The sequence below is a fragment of the Triticum aestivum genome, chromosome 5A (assembly GCF_018294505.1).
Source record: "Triticum aestivum cultivar Chinese Spring chromosome 5A, IWGSC CS RefSeq v2.1, whole genome shotgun sequence".
Lineage (NCBI taxonomy): Eukaryota > Viridiplantae > Streptophyta > Magnoliopsida > Poales > Poaceae > Triticum > Triticum aestivum.
In genome coordinates, this window is record NC_057806.1 from 709910734 (window position 1) to 709917377 (window position 6644).

General features: G+C 42.4%; 3 pseudogenes; all 3 read left to right on the top strand.

The window, feature by feature from the left end:
* The first annotated feature begins 994 nt into the window (after nucleotides 1–994).
* On the top strand, nucleotides 995–1897 carry LOC123101875 (NAC domain-containing protein 26-like; annotated as a pseudogene).
* A 506-nt stretch (nucleotides 1898–2403) lies between these two features.
* On the top strand, nucleotides 2404–3374 carry LOC123101876 (NAC domain-containing protein 26-like; annotated as a pseudogene).
* A 438-nt stretch (nucleotides 3375–3812) lies between these two features.
* Nucleotides 3813–4534, top strand: LOC123101877 (NAC domain-containing protein 100-like; annotated as a pseudogene).
* The last annotated feature ends 2110 nt before the right edge of the window (nucleotides 4535–6644 follow it).

The following is a 6644-nucleotide window of genomic DNA, read 5'->3' on the forward strand; positions in this document are numbered from 1 at the left end:
CAAGTATATAATCGAGATCGGCAAGTAGTCGGCACCCCGACTGGCCCACCGACTTCATCGAAGCCGCCACCATTAATGTGTCTTCCAAGGTATTTTTAGTCCTTGACTAGTAGTACTCATGACCGATGAATTCTCTTGTACATACATATCTAGCTAGTGACAATTATTGATTTTAACTAATTTAGTTTATGTACGTTGGTAGGAGGAGTATGTGGTCTGCAGAATTTTCCATAAGAGCACATGATGGAAGAAGGTGGTGATGCCGTCATATGCCCCGCCCAGTCTTATGTCCATTCAGTCATAGCAGCATCGGGGCTTCCTCGAATCCAGTACATTGGCTCCTCTCATGGACTACGACGTGTTGTTGTCAGTAGCGCCACCGCCCCTGCTGCCTGCAACTTGTGTGTACCAGATGCTTGCCATCGGGGCAGAATCATCCATGATGGGTAGTGTGGCGCTCCAAACTTCTGTGTACATATTTTTACATTAGACAAACATTTTGTTTTACATTTCATCCAATTTTTTTTAAAATATCACAGAAACATTGTGGACTAGTGAACTTTTTTAAAAATGTAACATACATTTTTTGACTGTATGAAACATTTTTTAACTTGCACGAACCTTTCATAAATTGTATAAAAACTTTTTAAAGTGGCACTTACATTTTTTTAAACACGTGACATTTCACCACCTGGACATGGCACCCACAACAAGACAAGCAGCATACAGCTGTAAAGAATAGGGAGGCATGTCTATATATCTAGCTAGCTCGCATCCATCTATCCACTGCCAATAAAAACAAATTAAACAAAGCCCAGACAATGTCAAAGCTTCTCTGGAAAGGATCGTGCCAGTACATGCATTTGGTCCTATTTAAGCATCTCCCTCCTATGTCTCTATATATCATTGAATTCCTTCCATAGATAGACACATCTCTATCGTTGCCCTCAACATTTGTTCCACCCGAGCACACATTTCCCAAAGAGCCTTCGCCATGGCAAACCACCTTCAAGTTCAGCAACGAAACAATAGCTAAATATGCCGCCAGGGTATAGGTTTCGGCCGACAAACATGGAGGTCATCATCTTCTACCTGGTCCTCAAGGTTCTGAAGAAAGCCTTCGACATGATGATGGTAAGGGAGGTGGATATGGAAAAAATAAAAGCCATGGAATCTCCCAAATGAGGTAAACATGGGGGAGAAGAAGCGATACTTCTTCTCCTAGAAGGACCTCAAGTACGCCAACGGGATACGGACCAACCGAGCCATGAACACTGGCTATTGGAAGGCTACCGGAAAGGACAAGGAGATCATTCTACCGCCGATCAAAAGTCTCATCAGCATGAAGAAGACACCGGTCTTCTACAAGGGCAGGGCCCCTTGGGGGAAGAAGACAAACTGGATCATACATGAGTACATAATCGAGATCGACAAGCAGCCGACACCCGAACCACCCACCAACATCAGCGAAGCTACCATCATTAATGTGTCTTCCAAGGTATTTTTAGTCCTTGACTAGTAGTACTCATGAATGATGAATTCTCTTATACATACATATCTTGCTAGGGGCAATTATTGATTTTAACTAATTTGGTTTATGTATTGGTAGGAGGATTACGTGGTCTGCAGACTTTTCCATAAGAACACAAGACTGAAGAAGGTGGTGATGCCGTCATATGCCCCGCCCGATCTTATGTACATTGGGGTAGAGCAGCATCGGGTCTTCCTCGAATCCAATACATTGGCTCCTCTTATGGACTACGGCGTGTTGTTGTCACTGGTGCCACCGCCGCTGCTGCCTGCAACTTCTGTGTACCAGATGCTTGCCATTGGGGTCAGATTATCCATGATGGGTAGTGGGGCGCTCCCAACATCTCTGTACATATTTTTACATTAGACAAACACTTTGTTTTACATTGCATCAATTTTTTTTTGAAATGTCACAAAAATATTTTTGGACTAGTGAACATTTTTTTAAATGTAACAAACATTTTTTGAATGTATGATTTTTTTAAATTGCATGAACCTTTCATAAATTGTATAAACACTTTTTTAAAAAGGACTTATATTTTTTAAAACATGTGAAATTTTTCACCACTTGGTCTTGGCCCCCAAAGCAGGACAAGCAGCTTACAATTGTTAATGACAGGGAGGCATGTCTATCTATCTAGCTAGCTCGCATACATCCATCCAATGCCAATAAAAACAAATTAAACGAAGCCCGAACAACGTCAAAGCTTCTCAGGAAAGTATCTTGCGAGTACATGCATTCAGTCCTATTGAAGCATCTCCCTCCTATATCTCTATATATCGTATTGAATTCCTTCCATAGATAGACACATCTCTATCGTTGCCCCCAACATTTGTTCCAACCCAGCACACATTTCCCAAAGATCCTTCGCCATGGCAAGCCACCATCAAGTTCAGCAACAAAAACAACAGCCGAATCTGCCTCCAGGGTTCAGATTTCACACGACGAACATGGAGATCATCATCTTCTACCTAGACCCCAAGGTTCTGAAGAAAGCCTTCGATATGACGATGGTAAGGGAGGTGGATATGAAAAAATACGAGCTATGGAATCTCCCAAATGATGTTAACATGGGGGAGAAGGAGCAATACTTCTTATCCTAGAAAGACCTCAAGTACCCCACCGGGATACGGACTAACCAGGCCATGAACGCTCGCTATTGGAAGGCTACCAGAAAGAACAAGGAGATCATTCTACAGCCGACCTAAAGTCTCATGAGCATGAAGAAGACACTGATCTTCTACAAGGGCAGGGCCCCTCGGGGGAAGAAGACAAACTGGATGATGCATGAGTACAGAATCGAGATCGACAAGCAGCCGACACCCAACTTGCCCACCAACATCGTTGAAGCCGCCACCAATAATGTGTCTTCCAAGGTATTTTTAGTCCTTGACTAGTAGTACTCATGACTGATGAATTCTCTTGTACATACATATCCACCTAGTGACAATTTTTGTTTTTAACTAATTTAGTTTATGTATGTTAGTAGGAGGAATATGTGGTCTCCAAAATTTTCCATAAAACCACAGGACTGAAGAAGGTGGTGACGCCGTCATATGCCCCGCCTAGTCTTATGTCCATCGTGGCAGAGCAACATCGAGACTTCCTCAAATCAAGTACATTGCCTCCTCTCATGGACTACGACGTGTTGTTGTCACTGGCGCCACCGCCAATGCTGCATGCAACGTCTGTGTACCAGATGCTTGCCATCGGGGCTGGATCATCCATGATGGTTAGTGTGGCGCACCCTACTTATTTGTACATATTTTTACATGAGACAAACATTTTTTTTACATTGCATCCAATTTATTTAAAATGCGACAAAATATTTTTGGACCAGTGAACATTTTTTTAAATGTAACATACATTTTTTCAATGTATGCCACATTTTTGAAATAGCGCAAACCTTTCGTAAATTGTATAAACACTTTTTTAAATGTCACTTACATTTTTTAAAACATGTGACATTTTTCACCACCTGGACATGGACCCCACAGCAAGACAAGGAGCATACAGTTGTAAATGACAGGGGCGCATGTCTATTTATCTAGCTATCTAGCATACATCCATCCAATACCAATAAAAACAAATTAAACAAAGCCCAAAAAACGTCAAGACTTCTCTGGAAAGTATCTTGCCAGTACATGCATTCGGTCCTATTTAAGCATCTCCCTCCTATATCTCTATATATCGTTGAATGTCTTCCATAAATAGACACATGTCTATGGTTGCCCTCAACATTTGTTTCAAACCAGCACACATTTCCCAAAGATCCTTTACCATGGCAAGCCACCTTCAAGTTCAGCAGCAGAAACAACAGCTAAATGTGCCGCCAGGGTTCAGATTTCAGCCAACGAACATGGAGATCATGATCTTCTACATGGTCCCGAAGGTTCTAACGAAAGCCTTCGACACGACGATAGTAAGGGAGGTGGATATGAAAAAATATGAGCTATGGAATCTCCAAAATGAGGTAAACATGGGGGAGAAGGAGCGATACTTCTTCTCCTACAAGGACCTCAAGTACCTTACCGGGATATGAACCAACCGGGCCATGAATGCTGGCTATTGGAAGGCTACCGCAAAGGACAAGGAGATCATTCTACCCCCTACCAAAAGTCTCATCGGCATGAACAAGACACTGGTCTTCTACAAGGGCATGGCCCCTAGGGGGAGGAAGACAAACTGGATCATGCATGAGTACGAAATCGAGATCGACAAGCAACCGACACCCAACTTGCCCACCAACATCGTCGAAGCCGCCAACATTAATGTGAATTCCAAGGTATTTTTAGTCCTTGACTAGTAGTACTCATGACTGATGAATTCTCTTGTACATACATATCTAGCTAGTGACAATTATTGATTTTAACTAATTTGGTTTATGTATCTTGGTAGGAGGAGTATGTTGTCTGTAGAATTTTCCATAAGAGCACTGGACGGAAGAAGGTGGTGACGCCATCATATGCCCCGCCCAGTCTTATGTCCATTGGGGCAAAGTAGCATCGGGGATTCCTCGAATCCAGTACATTGGCTCCTCTCATGCACTACAACGTGTTGTTGTCACTGGCGCCATCGCCGCTGCTGCCTGCAACTTTTATGTACTAGATGCTTGCCATCGGGGCCGGATCATTGATGACCCACAAGTGTAGGGGATCTATCGTAGTCCTTTCGATAAGTAAGAGTGTCGAACCCAATGAGGAGCAGAAGGAAATGACAAGCGGTTTTCAGTAAGGTATTCTCTGCAAGCACTGAAATTATCGGTAACTAATAGTTTTGTGATAAGATAATTGGTAACGAGCAACAAGTAACTAAAGTAAATAAGGTGCAGCAAGGTGGCCCAATCCTTTTTGTAGCAAAGGACAAGCCTGTACAATTTCTTATATAGAGGAAAACGCTCCCGAGGACACATGGGAATTATCGTCAAGCTAGTTTTCATCATGCTCATATGATTCACGTTCGGTACTTTGATAATTTGATATGAGGGTGGACCGGTGCTTGAGTGCTGTCCTTACTTGGACAAGCATCCCACTTATGATTAACTCCTAATGCAAGCATCCACAACTACAAAAGAAGTATTAAGGTAAACCTAATCATAGCATGAAACATATGGATCCAAATCAGCCCCTTACGAAGTAACCCATAAACTAGGGTTTAAGTTTCTGTCACTTTAGCAACCCATCATCTACTTATTACTTCCCAATGCCTTCCTCTAGGCCCAAATAATGGTGAAGTGTCATGTAGTCGACGTTCACATAACACCACTAGAAGAGAGACAACATACATCTCATCAAAATATCGAACGGACACCAAATTCACATGACTACTAATAGCAAGAATTCTCCCATGTCCTCAGGAACAAACTTAACTACTCACAAATCATATTCATGTTCATAATCAGAGGGGTATTAATATGCATTGAGGATCTGAACATATAATCTTTCACCAAGTAAACCAACTAGCATCAACTACAAGGAGTAATCAACACTACTAGCAACCTACAGGTACCAATCTCAGGCTATGAGACAAAGATTGGATACAAGAGATGAACTAGGGTTTGAGAGGAGATGGTGCTGGTGAAGATGTTGATGAAGATTGACCCCCTGCCGATGAGAGGATCGTTGGTGATGACGATGGCGATGATTTCCCCCTCCCGGAGGAAAGTTTCCCCGGCAGAACAGCTCCGCCGGAGCCCTAGATTGGTTCCGCCAAGGTTCCGCCTCGTGGCTTGCTTATGATTTTTTCTCGGACGAAAGACTTCATATAGGAGAAGATGGGCACCGGAGGGCCACCAGGGGGCCCACGAGGCAGGGAGGCGTGCCTAGGGGGGTAGGGCGCGCCCCCACCCTCGTGGCCAGGGTGTGGGCCTCCTCTGGTATTTTCTTCGCTCAACATTTTTTATATTTACCAGAAATAACTTCCGTGGAGTTTCAAGACTTTTGGAGTTGCGCATAATAGATTTCTAATATTTGCTCCTTTTCCAGCCCAAAATTCCAGCTGCCGGCATTCTTCCTCTTCATGTAAACCTTGTAAAATAAGAGAGAAAGGCATAAGTATTGTGACATAATGTGTAATAACAGCCCATAATGCGATAAATATCAATATCAAAGCATGATGCCAAATGGACGTATGAACTCCCCCAAGCTTAGACCTCGCTTGTCCTCAAGCGAAAGCCGAAATCAAAAACTATGTCCACATGTTTTAGAGATAGAGGTGTCGATAAAATAAAATACGGACATGAGGGCATCATGATCATTCTTATAACAACAACATATATGAATATTGTCATATGAATTCTTATGATAAAGTAACAATCCATTCACAATGTCAAGTATGAATCAGAAACTTTATTGAGAACTAACAAACTATAATCTCAGTCATTGAAGCAATTGCAATTTATCATAACATCGGAAAGTGCCTAAGTAAGAGCTTTTCAGCAAGTCCACATACTCAACTATCATTTAGTCTTTCACAATTGCTAACACTCACGCAATACTTATGGTTATGGAGTTTTAATCGGACACAGAGAAAGATAGGGGCTTATAGTTTCGCCTCCCAACCTTTTACCTCAAGGGTAATATCAACAATAATAGCTCATGCTAACTTACATCCA